The 15001-nt window shown below is 39.7% G+C and overlaps 1 long non-coding RNA gene across 2 annotated transcripts in view; it reads right to left on the minus strand.

Annotated features, from left to right (window-relative positions):
- Nucleotides 1–3912: 3912 nt before the first annotated feature.
- The window catches only part of LOC112626906, a 177517-nt gene continuing 166428 nt past the window's right edge, over nucleotides 3913–15001 (minus strand). For both annotated transcript variants that reach the window (XR_003119983.1, XR_003119982.1), the window contains one exon: nucleotides 3913–4396. This is a non-coding gene — a long non-coding RNA (uncharacterized LOC112626906). The remainder of the gene's footprint in view (nucleotides 4397–15001) is intronic.

Here is a 15001-nt window from a genome sequence, read left to right on the forward strand (position 1 = left end):
AAGGCAGTGAACCGTTTTTCTATTTTATTTAAATAATGCCCCTTAAAATGGATTTTTAGAGGTATAATAACTCCTTAAGAGTCAGTTATGCTAAACAGTTTCTCTTGATAGAAATGTTGTAAAACTCGTTAACTGCACAATTTCAGATGCCGGCTTGGTGAACACTAACTGACATGTGAATGACCAGAGTTTGTAAAATAAATTGCAATAGTTGTTGTATCACACAGCTAGCACTGCACAAGCTGGAGGCCACGAGAGGCTCCAACCTGACAGAAAATTACTTCAAGATGAATGAAAAGTGCTTGTTTCTCTTTATTAGTTTTTAGAGAACAATGAAAATGTGGAATTGTTTACAGAGGGCTGATTAAATGTGGTCAGTGGGGCCACGTCCCTACCGCTAACTGTTAGCCTCCCCCTCCTTTCGGCCCCCAACCTACACACTCACACACCACACCACTGCAAGCACCCCTCCTCACCCCACCCCCACCCACAGCCCCCTGCCACATGCATCTTCTTATGGGCTATTATGGCTGCACATCTGTGTGTGAAATGTGCTCATTCTGACATTCCACTGCTGCTCGGCGCTGCAGACGCCTTTGTTAGGTAAAACACTGTTGTCAAGCCTAACAAGCAGGTCATGCAATTTGCTGGACACTGTGGCAGAGAATAGCCCACGATGGATTGCTTCGGCCTCAGACAATGCTCAGTTCCATGTTGGAGTACATACATATTTCTTTCATTGTGCAGCACTACAAAAAGTCATGACATTTTGGGGTTTTTTTAAGGCTTTGATTTTTTTAAAAAAGTAGGTTCCTTGTGTTAGACTACCCCAGAATAGCCTGTTTGTGATATTTACTTAAGATAACTACTGTCTTATAGCTAAAGGAAAAAGGCATGAAGTGCTTTAATTGGTCATTTGTGGCTTAATTCCATTTATGTTGACCAAAAAGCACAGCAGAGGAAAGGCACTAGCTACCACCTTAATACTTAAAGTGGTGTTCAAAACCAGGGTATTTAGGAGGGTGTTGTGGAGAAGGATTCTCACTATATATTTCCACAAAGTAAACAGCCCTTGATTAGAAAGAAATATGATAACTCATTAATAAGTGTATGTCAAGCACAGAGAAAACAGTCTTTTTACCAGACCAAGCTAAATGAATTAGATCCAAAAAATGTTTTGGTAAACGAAAAAAAAATTAAGGAAAAGCAAATCACTACCATTCAGCTCAACAAATAGCCTTCCATGGCCCACAACCTACCTCACTCCTAACCTCTCCCTTATACACACACACACACTGGGAAAAGCAGCAGTGACAGGGAGCAGTTCAAATGCTATTTGTGGCATCCTAACATAATACATAGCCCACACCCCAAATGTGCAAGCAGGATTCTCTCCCGCTCTGTGCAGAATATGCATTCTGAGCCTATTATGTGTATAAACAATGGCATATGTAATTACCTTTCTAGGGTGGCAATTATTCCTCAGAATCAACAACCAGAGTTAAAGCATGTTCCCCCAAAAGACATTTGGGGATCAATTCTGGGTCAATTACGTCAGGCTTTGATTTATCACATGCTGTCAGACCATGTTAAAAAAAGTAAGTTGAAAAAAAAAAAGCTGTATGAAGTAAAGGACAGTGGTTTGACTCAAATTGGTTTGTTTCCAACTTTGCTTTCTCCCAATTGCTCTGCCCTTCCTCCATTCTCAAAACAACTGTGATTTGCTGGGTTTTAGCTGTTAAGACAGTTTGCTGTTCAGGAATATTAAATGCAGTAAATCTGGACTATGTCCAGATTCGATCTACCCTACACACACACACACACACACACACACACACACACACACCAGGCACTGGGACTTTCTCCTAGGATATGGCACAGTGTAGGGGTGAATAGTTCAGGCTTTGGAGTCTAAGAGGCCTGGATTTGGTGTCCCACAACTTAAGCAAGATAACATACCTCTACAGCGCATAGTGCCTACTTCAAATGGTTATTGTGAGGTTTAAAGGAGATAATTAAGAGAATATGTGTAAAGCAGCTCAGTGCCTGACACACCATGAGTACCCTGTGAATAGAGAGTTGCTAATCTACTGACAGATGGGGCAGCACATGACAAGTGGAGCAGCCCCTCCGAAAGCCCTGTCCATGCACAGAGAGTGGGGCAGGGCCCAGGGCAGCAGAGTGGATGTTGGTACAAGTAACAGGGCTGAACTGGCAAATCCAAGATACCAAGTAAGAGGCCCAGGGGACTAGACTGTATAAAAATATCCAGTTTATTTGGATCAATTCTAAGTAGATTGATTGTAAGCTACCAACCCCTAAGTAGCACCAATAAAGGTGCTATTCCATTAGCAAGACTATACTAGGCACCAGGAATACAGAGATGTACCCTCCAAGAAATCTTCCAGAACAGGAAATAAATATCTACAGTTTAGTATAACACAAGTGAATAACTAAGACTTCCTGGAAGATACTTCACGCAAACTAAAAGTGGCATAACCAATACCCAGTATCACGGCCAGGAGTTTGGGAGTGGGGCTCTTCAGCCTGTTATGGATAAATCATATCACTAAAGTTACCCGTCCAATTAGAGCTATTCCTTACCGAGGAACAAATAATATTGTTTTAGAAATTAAATTAAAAGGGATCATATGAGAATTCTCATCACATTATTTATGGAGCAATATAATGCCTCACTCAAAGAACACTTTAAATCCAGTTTATACAGAGCAACATTGTTGATTTAATCAGATGGAAATAGCACTTCCACAATGCATTTCTCAGACAGCACACAGTGCTATTGGCAGTATGTATTGGCAGCTTAATTAAGAAGTCTGTTAATGATGTTTAAAAAAAAAACTGACACATTTTCAATTCAGATGGACACTCCTGAAGACAAAGACATGTCTACTGTTGGCTCATACATACTAAAATGTGTCACAGACACTACATAAAATGTCTGGTGTCTACAGTTATATCAGTGTCTTTACACTGGGAAAATCATGACACACTTATTCTCAAGTCAGAAATAAATTTTTGGAAAAATTAGACAATCATTTAACTTATGGAACACAAAGGACAATGAATACTGAAATAATTACTTAGCCAAATTTTCATACAGCCATTGCCCAGATGGGTTTTGTTCCATCCCTATCCTATCTTGGGTCTCTGAGTACCACCACCCACATTTGATCCAAACCTTCCTCTTCTTCATGCTAGTAACTCACTCAGAATGGCAGGCCCCTAGGGCAGGGGTCCACAAGCTGCAGACTGGTACCAGTCTGTGGGGGTCCATGGCCTATTAGGAACCAGGCCGCACAGCAAGAGGTGAGCAGTGGGCCAGTAAGCATTGCCACCTGAGCTCTGCCTCCTGTCAGATCAGCGGCAGCCTTAGATTCTCATAGCAGCGCAAACCCTACTGTGAACTGCGCATGTGAGGGATCTAGACTGCACAGTCCTTATGAGAGCCTAACTAATGTCTGATGATCTGAGGTGGAACAGTTTCATCCCGAAACCATCCCCACACTGTCCACGGAAACATTGTCTTCCAGGAAACTGGTCCCTGGTGCCAAGAAGGTTGGGGACCACTGCCTTAGGGCAGGGAAGGTAGTGGACTGTAGAGACAACAGGTATAATTCACCTTCCCGCTCCCCAAGAAATCCACAAACAATATATTTTTACAACAGACAATCTATACCTAAGGGGAAAAAAACAGAATTTAATGCATATTAACTCAAACTACAATGTATTAATATCTCTAAAGTCGACTAAATATTTATGGAATCAATAAAATGGATCCTATCAGAAGTCCAGCAACAACAACAAAAAGGATTAAAATGTACCGAGTTGCCATGTTAGGAGTTTTTTGGGTTTTGTTTTGTTTTTTATTAAAGAGACTTAAAACACAGAATATACTTTTCCATTTATTTATTTATTTTCTTGGGGACACACCTAATTAACAGCAGAAGAAAAACAATGTACCCTGAAACTAACTGTAAATTTACTGAAGGCAGGCTTTGTCTCCCTCATTTTCTTCCCCTATTTTGTGCAGTGGTTCACACATAGTAAGTACTCAATTAAGTTGAAAAGCAATGCATATTTCAATTCACATTAATTTGGAGGGGTTGGACTGATTTAAGGAGCAGCTGAGATGAAAAGGCTAGCTTCGATCTTTTCTGATTTCTGGCTAGCGAGGCACACCATCTTGAAAACTTCCTCTGCTGAACCTTGCGTAACTGTTGTCCACTGTGGCATTCTTAATGTCTTGATTTGTTTTCATTTTTGCTGAAGGTAACGAGATGGTTCTCCAGTGGTTATCTTTCCAACAAGAAAATGTGCAGGGTGATTTGAAGCTGGTACTCAGTGGCTATCTGTTCCAGTCCTAGAGGCAGTGTATCTGTGGACAAATTGAAACCAATTATTAATCTAGGCCTTTCTAAGAACACTTCTCAGAAGTACAAAGGTTAGCCTTTCACTGATCACTAAAATGTTATTTCACTCAACATTTCAAAAATACAACCAGGATCTCTTATGGTGGTTGTCTAAAGCTTTATCTCCCTACTTTAAATAATGACTTTGAAATCCATCTCACCCCCAGGCACAGATCCAAGCCTAAGGAAATCAGAAATATCACATACCTGCATATTTGGAAAAGAAAGTTTCCCTACCAGGTAAGAATTCTGCATTTTCATTCCTTGCCTTTATAAGCAGGAAAAGCCCCATTCGCGTTCCCAAGCCCTACCCCTTTGTAAATAGTAAAGTCCCTGCCTGTGTCCCATCCTGTGGCACCATACGGATGGCTGGGAAACAACAGTTGCAGATAGAGAAGCGTGCTGTGAAGCAATCGGACAGGCAGAAGCACATTTTCTTCAGCAAAGACTCTGAACTAGCCAGGTGAGTCAAAGACAGAGGCACACACGAACACTTCAAACATCAGCTAGGTAGCAAAGACCCCATGAGGGCCGCATGGAAGGATCCAGTCACACCTTGTGTATTAGTTACACCATCATGGACCAGAAAAGGCAGGCATCTTTACAAGAAACATTTCCATTCATTCACATGCTCAAGGGCTGCTGTCTCTCTGAACTGTCTTACTGCAGACCCTGCCTCCACCACCCCTCCTTACTCAGGTCCTCTTCTCCTCAGCCTGGAATAAGATGGCCTAGGTCTCCTCTGCCATAGTCTCAACTCCTTCCAAGCAATGCTATCTCCTCTGGTCCTCCACCTCAGCCATTCATTCCAGGCTCCCTCTGAGCTTGGGCCCCTGACGTCTCCATTTAAAAGACTCAGCACTACTGTGACCTTCAACCCATCCTCATCAGAGCAGGCCATAGAGAAAAACTGCAGCCCAGAAGATGGTGAGACTGGAATTCTCTATTTGATCACGAATGCATTCAGTTGCACTGACTTTACTCTACATTGTTTCTTCATTTCTCTCTGTTTTCCTACCTCCAAACATGTTGGCTCAATCCTCAGAGCTGGGGTCTGCCCTGACTGGATTTTCTGTTTCCTACAATGCCTTATGCCTTGCCCTGAACCTATATCTACTTGACTAGGGCCCTGATAAAACCCTTCCCTAGATTCCATTCCAGGCCTCCAGCTGTGGGCTGGGATCCAGTTGTGATTAGATTGCCTCCTTCCATGATACCACCACTCGTAACTCTAAATCTCACCTGTTATCTACAATTCTAGTGGCCCAAACCTCCTGCTAAATTAAATCTCCTCAGGTACCAACACCTTCCCTGAACCAATCCCCAAATCACCACATCCACTTGGTCACTAAGGATTGGACTGCTGGCTCATCCTAGTGAAACCAGGTTCCCAGTCCCTAATATACCTAATCTTGGCTTCCTCCTGTTCCCTGGAAACCTATGCTGCTGAGACCCTTCATAGGAACTTCTTCACCCAGCCTAGACAAATTATAGCACTATGGTGTGTGTGTGTGTGTGTGTGTGTGTGTGTGTGTGTGTGTATACATGTGTGTGTGTATATATATGATCATATGTACATGTGTGTGTATATATGTGTATATATGTATGTATATGTATATATAGATGTTTATATTTATATATGTGTATATATGTATATATATAGACACATATATATACACACACACATACATATCATCATTCAGTCATTTATTAATGTATTCTTACCTCATTCCATTAAAAATGGCCTCTCCTATGGTCTAACCCCTGCCTGATTTTTGACATCTTCCACTTTCTTATTTCACTTTATTTCCTAGTCTCCAACATGAAGTTTCTGCTTCAAGCACACAGGTCTACTGACCTCTAAGCTCATTCTGAATCTTTGTTCACATCCTCTTTTCTGCCTTCTTAATTGGCTCCTTTTCATCCCTTGGCCTGGCACTTATGACACAATCTAAAAAGTCTTCCCCAAGAAACAAATCTACATGAATTTATCCCTTATCTGTATTCCTTCAGAATAATCAATATCACACAGTTTAGTACTTGATTTTCATTAAATGTTTGGAATACATTACCTTCCCCAAAAGACTGCTAGTCCTTTGGGAACTGGGATAAAGGTCATGTCTTGTACTTGTTATGCTTTCTCCGAAGTGCCTGGTGCTGATCTCTAGAAGGAAAAGGAGAGGAAAGTTCCATCCCATCTTCTCCTTACCCCTACCCAAGCCCATCCCCAAGGAGGAAAAGACACAAAGTGACTGAAACAAGTTACCCAACTCAGTTAAACTTTTGTAAGTGGGAGAAGTTTTCAGTGTGCTGAGAGAAAAAGTTAAAGCTTTAACTTCTGTTGGCTCTCTCATCTCTTCGGGGTTCATCTCTTTAAGGTTCTCACTCTCTTTGGATTGCTTCTTTCTACTTCCACATTGCTGGTGTGATAAAACTGGACTGAAACTGCCTCTGAGCTGAGCTCATCAGAGACTGCATTAGGTTTGGGGTAGGACGGCCAGGGCCTAAGTAGGCTAAGAACATATGTGTATGTATTAAATACTTGAGGTGCAGCCTGTGCTCATCTCCTCCAAGTACCTGTGGCCACAGGAAACACATGAGCAAGGATCTGAATGCAATTAGAATCTAAGTGTCTTCTTAATAAAAACTTACTGATTTTTCTAAAGTAAATGTCTAAACTACATCAGAAGAGACCAAGAATTCTGAGAAACTTTGAAGTTCTGGGTCAGTGTTATTTATGATTCATATATTGAGTACATCTCTCATTCAAAACTTTAATTGTATTTTTATAAAGGCATTTCTCTAAGAACACACTTCTTACAACATAGATCTCTGAGTCTGAGATCTTTTTGAGTTAGGATGCAAGCACGACAAATCCTGGGGGTTTTGTAAGCCTTCCTGCCAAAGAAGTAAAAGCCAATGGACTTTTACTATAAAATGTTTTACTGGCTCTTGCAGATGACCACAGTCTGCCATAGAATCATTTAATATTCATGATACTTCACATATTTTGAATATTTAAATATATCATATGCATACTACATACATATACACATAACCTTACTTGAAAAGAACTGCATAATTAATTTAAGCATACCCCAAAGTCCTATGATCTTTCATCACTTGGAAAAGACCGTGGTGAAAACTCCACTTTGAAACAATGTTTTTGTTAGCATGTGACTCAGAATAAGAACTGTCCCCTAATACCCACTGTCCACTTCTTTTTATTGATAGAATCCTTGAATTTTAAGGGATGAATGGCCACAAAAACTATATTTTCAGGCCCTCCTGGTAGCTAGGTATGCTTGATGGGATGTGAGTAGAAACTAGGAATATCTTTGATTTAAACCCTTAGTACTAATATATGTGGCTCAGTCACTTCTGTGGCTGAGGTGAGAACATGCTTGTAGAAGAGAAGTCTGTGGCTTGTGAGTGTGCATGGCCAGCAGTCTCCGATCTGTGTAGGTATTAATGTGTCAGGGCTGAGTGTTCCAGGATTTCTCTAGAGGCTGGCATGGGCTCCTGAACCAGTTGTCATTTCTGTCTTGCCAGTATATCAGGGTTGGAGAAGTCCAAGCCTTAGGACCCAGTTTCCTTTCTACCTGGTGTTTTCCTGCCAGAATACCATGGGCTGTAACTTGCCTTGAGTTGGAAGCAGTTTGCATGTAAATTTATTCATCCTTTTAACTTATGTAAGGTTTTGTTATACACAATTCTCAATTATTTAAGCAATGACAACAAATTTTGGTTTTCTTTTGTTATGTGAGAACATTAGGCCCCAGCAACATGCTATTGTGTAAGGAAAAATAAACTGTTGCAGTTAAAACAACAGAAAAAATCTTAAGAGTACCACCTCCAAGAAGTGCCCTTAAAGAGAACACTTATGCATCTTCAGACATATTAATGAGGCCAATATCCAGGGGTAGCAGAGGTATCAGATAGAAGTGTACATCTCCCTGACCCAGCAGTCTAAACATAAGCGATCCAGCACTGCTACACCAGCCATGCTGTGTCAAGGAGCTCCTTCTTTCTCGTTTAAGCCACTATACTTTGGTACCTCTCAACAAGAATATAGGTTAGGTTGCTGTAACAAATACAGCTCTGCCACTTTATAGCTGACCTATCTTAGACAAATTACTTAAACTCTGTATTATTTTATCTGTATCTACTTCACAGAGTTGTTGTCAGCAACATTAGACTATGTCTTTTTGGGGGATGTGGGCTGGGGGTCTCATATCCCTGGCTTCTAGCACAGTACCTGAATATAGTAAGCATTCAATAAGTACTACGCTATTATTGCTGATCTTACTCATACGCCAGATCTAAACAAATAATGCCAGACCTTAACAACTCACCATTCAGTATTTCCAATAAAGATCTGATATAATACAAATAATCAACATGGTGTGCATTAGAATGATCACTTTCTGACCCAAATCTTAGAAAACATGGTTTGACAAAAGATATTTTCTGACTTGTGAATTTACTTTTATGAAAACTCTTATATGCAGAACCACTGATCATCAAATTAATGAACTGACTTAACTTTTTTAAATGGATCCACTTGAATTGGGCAGTCCTGGAAAGTTAAAGGCACACTGCCCCAAGAGTACTGGTTCTGTCCCTGCCAGTTATTATTGCAAGCTTCCACTGTTCATGCATATACTGCAGAAAAGCCTGATTTTTATAACACGTTTATGATTGTGAACTTGTAATAGTACAGAATCTCAAGAAGAATAATTCTTCTGTTTTCTCAAAGGAAGATGGGCCCCTTTTTTGCTTCTACAAAAATAGCATGGATGAGAGTTTTCGGGAAAACACATTTCTCTTATTGAAGAGCACTTAATAAACACACACCTGACTGCTTTCATTTCACCACAAGTGGTGCCCATTTGCCAGTCATCAAAGTAATTCAGTCTGCTCTGTTGAAGTGATGGATTCTACAAACTGTGTAAGGCTGTCATTAAGGAGAGGATAGATTATAGTCTCTATGCAGGACATTACAGTACTTACATTTCTCACCCACATAGCTTATGAAACACAGGGGAAACAAGAAGATGAAAATAAAGTTAAACATGGACTTAATGCCTTTCTCTCCCAATGAATGGAATGAGCTGGTCACTAGTCCACACTTTTTACTACTTATATATAAAGTTCCATTTCCTTCTATTTAATATAAAAAGCTTTGATAAAGGACACAGACTGTGCACAAAATTCATTACACAGTAATTTAAGTCTAACTTGCCTTTGTGCCTCTACTTTTAAAATAATATTCTTTCTTTTTTCACCCTATTTATACAGCCATTTTGCTTCTCTATAATTTTAACTTACCTACTTAAAATTCTCATATAGAACAGAGATTATATCTAGAGTAAAATTCATTAATTTGGGTGAACTGAAAAAGACAAGCCTGAATGAATGAAAAGTCTAAAGTATGGACAGTTATCAAAAACAGCATGATAACAGCAACAGCTGACATTTGAGAGTTTATTACAAGAAAATCACTGGGCTTTTTACCTTACATTATCTCATTTAGTCCTCAAAACAGTCCTGGAGCAGGTATTATCATACCATTTTTACAAATTGGAAAACAGACTTTAAGAGATGTTAACTTTCCTAGGGCCACACAGCTACTAAGTGGTAGAACTCCTTCCAAAGTTGCAGTTGTCTGACTCCAAAGCTCGTGCTCTTTACAACCACACCAAACTGCTAGGATTTTTTCTTCAATCAATAATAATAATAATAATAAAAGTAATATCTCAGAGGAGGGTAACAAAACTCTAAAGTGCCAAGGAACCCTGGTTTAGTTAAAAAAAAAAAAAAAAAAAAGGTATTTAAAATTAGCTCACCACTTATTTTAGGTAATATTTACCCGCCATGTATAAAGTAACTACTTCACATAAGGCATTTCTATACATTAAAACTGACCCTTACAACAACCTCCTAAAGTAGATAACTATCTCCATTTTACAGATGGAGGAAAATACTCAGTGAAGCTAAGGTCACATAGCTAGTAAGTGGCCTAGTCTTTGCACTATGCCACACTACTTCGTTATCTGTCTTATAAGGTCTTTCTCTAAAGTGCTGAAGAAGTCTGCTTTTTAAAGGAACAGTGCCATCCCCTGCAATTTTATTTATACTATTTATTAGCTCAGCAAAGTTTTAGTTCAGAGACAATGCAAAGGTAAACTTTAACCCAGGCCTCGACCTCATTTTCATAAATTCCAAATTTAGTGAGGTCCATGTTAATGGGTTTTACTGTATATGGAAAAGAGTTTAATAGTCACTTAGCACTGCTCTATCCATTAATAAATCTAAAAAGCCACACAAAGGTGAAGGAAGAACAGTGACCTCAAAACTAAAACAGATAAAGAGCACCTATAATTTGTACTCCAGCAAAGAAAAGTCAGAATATAAAACTGCCAATACATAACAAATTCAGTCTTACAAGTTTAAATGCTCATTAATCAATTAAAGAAAACTAACTTCATCAGATGCTCATATTAAGGAATATAGCCATAGCAATTCAGCAATCATAATTAAAAGTTCATTTCAAATCTCTTTGGTGTGCAGTGAAATGATCTAACAGTGAGGCTGCCTGGTTCTTTTCACAGTGTTGTGTAAATGTGCATAGTATGTGGTCATTCCTAGCTATTGAACATGTTCATCTTTGCTACTCATGCTGCACTTGTTTCTGATGCAGATATGCTTCTGTGTACACACTGAGTGGGAAACATGTACAAGATAAGACAGTGAATAAAGCACATGTCTGCAGCACCGTTCCCACCACGCCTATAGCCAGTTCCATAATATACAGGGGATTTTTTTTTTCCCCTTGTAGGTCATCACCGTACTGAAAATATTCTAAATAAATCCTATAGGCTTCAGAGGGGGCCACCTGAATCACTTAGAATCCCACAACTCTGTCAAGTTGCATCACGCTTTTTTTCTTTTCTTTTCTTTTCTTTTCTTTTCTTTTCTTTTCTTTTCTTTTCTTTTCTTTTCTTTTCTTTTCTTTAGGCCAGCTTGTGAAAGAGCTGCCACATGCCTCTCTGCAAGGGAAACAGCCTTGAGACATAAGCAAAGCAATCCAGGTAAAGGATAACCAACTATTCTTTAGGCCTGATGCACTGTGGAATAGGTGGCAGAAGCAGATTTCAGGTCCCTTATAGTCTGGCCAGACTCTCAATAGGTCACCTACTTCCTGCTGACTGACAGCCAATGCCTAAAGGGGGCCAGCTTGCCAAGGACTATCTTGAGGTTTGCAGTCTTGGTCACCCAGAGTGAACTAATCTCTCGTAGCTATTCTCTATAAAGTATAAAAGAATAAACTTTCCATCTGTAATCCCAGCACTTTGGGAGGCCAAGGCAGGCAGATCACAAGGTCAGGAGATCGAAACCATCCTGGCCAACATGGTGAAAACCCGTCTCTACTAAAAATACAAAAATTAGCTGGGTGTGGTGGTGCACACCTGTAGTCTCAGCTACTTGGGAGGCTGAGGCAGAGAATCGCTTGAACCCAGGAAGCAGAGGTTGCAGTAAGCTGAGATTGCACCACTGCAGTCCAGCCTGGCAAAAGAGCGAGACTCCATCTCATAAAAATAAATAAATAAATAAATAAATAAATAAATAAAAACTTCCCTACTATATGAATGTAAATTTATCCAAATATCTGGGACTCCCATAATTTGCTAACCCCTTATCTGTGTTACCTGATTGGTTTGTCCACCAGGCTCAGCACAGTATTACGTTAGGATTCAGCCTTTCACTTTCACTTCCAACTCCCTTGGCCACAGCATCATAATTGCTACCATTTCTTTTATAATCAATTTTGATTTCAAGTCACTGGAAAGCATTACTGAAAAATAATATGGAGTTTCACTCTCTGGACTATTCAATGTCATAGCAAGAAAAAAATCTTCCTGGGCGTGCTGGATAAACTGAGTACTCTCAGAATCCTTCCCAACCTATGAGTTCCTCATTATTAATCAAATACCTAGAAATACTACTTCTTGGAATCTATCTTACAGTAATAGCCACACAAGTTCACAAAAACAAAAACATTACCATGTTCACTACAGTGTTATTTGCAATAGCAAAAGTGTTAAGTGATCTAAATGGCCAACAGTTGAAGGATGATTAATTACGGACCATCCACACTTGGGAACACTGCACAGCCATTAAAAATAACATAGTATGCCTCTATTTACTGGCATGAAGCTATGTTCAGTGAAAAAAGGATGATGGACAAAATGTATAGAGTGAGACCGTATTTGGAAAAAATACAACTGTGTATATACAGAAACATATGTGTACAAAGAGAAATTATATGAAAAAAAATCTTAGAGATTTGTAAGTATAAACATGTAGTTATGTATATTTCTGCTATGTGATATTCAAGTAAAAACATTTCTACTGCTGGGCACAGTGGCGTGCACCTGCAGTCCCAGTTACTTAGGAGGCTGAGTCAGGAGAATCGCTTGAGCCCAGGAGTTTGAAGCTATAGTGTGCGAAGACAGTGCCTGTGAATAACCACTGCACTCCAGCCTAGGCAACACAGCTAGACTCTACCTTTAAAAAAGGTTTCTATTATATACTTATATAAATATATATTTGCATATGCATAGAAAAATCAGAAAGGATATACATTAATAGTGGTCACTTCTGGACAGTGAGTTTGGAAAGACAGAACTTTAAGTTTTTACTTGTACATATATGTGCTGAGGTTTCTAAAGGATTCTGCAAAATTGACACCCCTTTCCTTTCCTAGGTTCTGAGCAAATAAAGAAATAATACAAAAATAAAAACAGATGAGGGACCAGAATATAACCTTTATTACTGATTGAAGCCAAGGTGGAGGAGGTAGCTTAGTCTGAAATCCAAAACACACATGGCTAAGCTGTAGAATTATATCATCTTGGGGCTGGGCATGGTGGCTCATGCCTGTAATCCCAGCAATTTGGGAGGCAGAAGTGAGTGGATCACTTGAGATCATGAGTTCAAGACCAGCCTGACCAACAGGTGAAACCCCGTCTCTACTAAAAATACGAAAATTAGCCAGGCATGGTGGTGCACACCCATAATCCCTGCTATTCCGAAGGCAGAGGCACAGATCACTTGAACCGAAGAGGCGGAGGTTGTAGTGAGCCGAGATTGTGCCACTGCACTCCAGCCTGGGCAACAGAATGAGACTACCTAAAAAATAATAATCATAATTATATCATCTTGGCAGGCCAGGACAGCAAAAGCTGGGGTGAGCCCCCAGCCTTTGGAAAAATGTGTGCTCTTGGTAGGCAAGCCCTTCTCCAGATAGAACGAGCATGGCAGTAAGCTGAGGTAGCCCACTTATTCAACCCATATTTACCAATTAGGTAAGTCACTCCCCTATAGAGTAGAGTGAGAAAGAGGGTCTGTCAAGTAGGAGTATTGTCTTTGTCTGAGAAGGTAGTTTCAGCACATCTGGGGTGGCTGAATCCAGACTGCAAAGGGTTAAAGAGTGAATGGTGAAAAGGCAGAGACTACAGAGTAGACAAGTCGAGAAGAATTGAAAGAAAGGAGGCTGGGAGCAGGGAATTTTTAAAATGATTTTTTTAAAGGAGGAGGCCAACAAAATGTCAAAGGTAGAAAATGGAAGAGAGAAAATAATTTACAGGGAGAGTCTAAACATAGTGATGGAATCATGGACATTAAGTGAATGTGGCCACCTCTTACTGAGACATGAACAAAAGGGAAGGAAGAGAAGTTGAGTTCTTATCGCAGGACCAATTCTGTAAAAAGAAGGATAGATCCAAAGCTAAATCCAGAAAACAAAAAATAAACTTGCAGACTGCCAAAGAGCTGGCTGTGCTACAGTCATGACAAAACTCGGCAGAACCAAGACCTACTTGTAAATGTTTTATCAAACTGGGAAAATTACAAGAAATATGTGATTTATTATTTCTAAGACTGCTTAGATTAGTATTGATATGTACATACTCTCCATATTATCCAAAATCATGCTTCATAACATCAGTTGATTTACATGCTCCTTTGTCCCTGGGAGCCCTAAGGAATAAAGTTTTTCATAAGAAACTTTGAGTGATTTAAGCTTGACTGGCTCTGTGCAATTTTTCATTGCAATTCTGGCTACCATTCTACCATATGCCCCAAATCACAATGCAGTATAAAGTAAAATCAAACAGACCAAGTATTGGTGGGAAGATTCCTAGTCTACAAGTCTGGCTCCATACTTCTAACTGATAGAGACTGAAATGTCTGCACTGGAAATGTTTCTGTATTTCCACTGATCTATTTTCATGCCATGGTTTCAACGGCTTCAGAAGTTCCAGTAAGAAAAGGCTTCTTCTGGTAAACAGATTCCTCTGAGTTAAAAAAATAATAATAGTAATAATAAGAGGGAAAAGCTTCGTATTTTTCAACAGTCCCCAAAGTTATATTCTTTATCAGGTTTTAAGATTATGTTCCAAGTCTCCATTCTTCGGTGTGGTTTAGCTTTACAACCAGCTGCCCCCTCTTGACTAGCAGTTTTTGACGTCATCCAGGCTTTGCAAAATGTGTGCTACAGCCCCTAC

Source organism: Theropithecus gelada, chromosome 6 (assembly GCF_003255815.1).
Source record: "Theropithecus gelada isolate Dixy chromosome 6, Tgel_1.0, whole genome shotgun sequence".
In the NCBI taxonomy this organism is placed as follows: Eukaryota; Metazoa; Chordata; class Mammalia; order Primates; family Cercopithecidae; genus Theropithecus; species Theropithecus gelada.